At 71.7% G+C, this 1,390-nt stretch overlaps 1 protein-coding gene across 6 annotated transcripts in view; it reads left to right on the top strand.

Annotated features, from left to right (window-relative positions):
* The window catches only part of BCOR (BCL6 corepressor), a 109,199-nt gene that overhangs the window by 18,619 nt on the left and 89,190 nt on the right, over window positions 1–1,390 (top strand). The window lies entirely within an intron of this gene.

Here is a 1,390-nt window from a genome sequence, read left to right as displayed (position 1 = left end):
GGGCTCACGCAGCCCTGGGGCGCGGTCTGGGCCCCCGGCCCACGCGGCACCGGCGCCCGCGCTCTGCTCGCGGGGCTTTCCCCTTAGCTCCGGCCGCGGTGCCTGCGTGTCCTGTTCTCCCTCGCTGCGTCGATCTGTCCGGCCCTCCCGCTGCCCCGGGGCAGCCCTCCCAGCCCAGCCGCGCCTGCTGTGCCAGCCCCGGCTCCCGCGTCTCCCCGGGGGTGCAGCGAGCGGCCGGGGCTGGGCCCTGGCTCCTCACCGCGGGATTAGCGGCCCGCAAGCCCGGCCCTAATCGCATTAGCCCGAGCGACCGCGGGGGAGGCCGGCGCCCGGGCAGGGGGCTCTGCAGAGGGGAAGGGCCGGGCCCTGCGGGGCCTCAGTTTCCCGGCATCGGCCTACCAAAATACGGAGACGGCGCCCAGCAGGTCCAAGTTCACGGCTGCTGCCCGCGCACCCCCCGGGCCCAGCCCTGCCTGGGAAACGCTCTGCCCCGGCGCTGACCCGTGGCAGCTGCCAGCCTGGAGAGGAGCCCGGAGAGGAGAGCGATCCGGCCTCTCCGGCATCCCACGGGCTAAGGATGGGCAGGCCGGCCCTACGGCTTTTTGGACCACTCCAGATCCAGGCCTTCCAAACCACCGTGTGCCGCATGGAGTACCAGTGCACCGAGTACCCGCACGGGGAGCGCCTGGGCATGGGGTAGCCCTACACTAAGGAACCGTGCGTGAAGTACCCGTGCACTGAGTACTCGCACACGGAGTGCCAGGGCATGGCCCACCCGTGCACTAAGCACCCGTGCACAGAGTATGCGCACGGGGAGTACCCCGGCATGGAGTACCCGGGCACCGAGTACCCGCACGTGGATTGCCCGGGGCCCGGGCATCACCCTTTGCCTAGGAACAATCGCGGCTAATTCGACTCAGCTGGCACCGAAGCCGGTGTGCACAGGCCGGGCCCAGCCTGCTCCACTGCCAGTCGCAGCCCGAGCCGAGGCGGTGGCCGGCCAGGCGAGCGCAGAGCTGGGCCCGAGCCAGGGGCTGGCGCGGATGGAGAAGCCGGGGCGCAGCGCGGAGCAGGCGCCTCCTCCCCCCGGGGCGGGCGCAGGGAGAGCAGCCCCCGGGGAGCGCGCGGCGGCGCCGAGACTCTGCCTAGAAACACCGCCGCTAATTTTGCATTTTTACATCTGAAGGGGGCGGAAAGAGAAGGGGAAGGAAAAAAAAAGAAGCCAGCGCGGCGCACGCTACCTGCCCTCCTGTCATGCAAATCGGGACGCAAATAGCTGCGCGGGCACGCCGAGCTCTTGCCCCGGCCCCGCCGCGGGGAACAGCACGTCCGCAGCGCCACCCGCACCGCCCGCACCAGCCCCGCAGGCCGGGCCGCGTGCAGGGAGCGA

The sequence above is a fragment of the Gavialis gangeticus genome, unplaced genomic scaffold (assembly GCF_001723915.1).
Source record: "Gavialis gangeticus isolate Ggan-Ray unplaced genomic scaffold, GavGan_comp1, whole genome shotgun sequence".
Lineage (NCBI taxonomy): Eukaryota > Metazoa > Chordata > Crocodylia > Gavialidae > Gavialis > Gavialis gangeticus.
The sequence above is the reverse complement of the archived record's forward strand: the minus strand, read 5'-3'. Positions and strand labels throughout refer to the sequence as shown.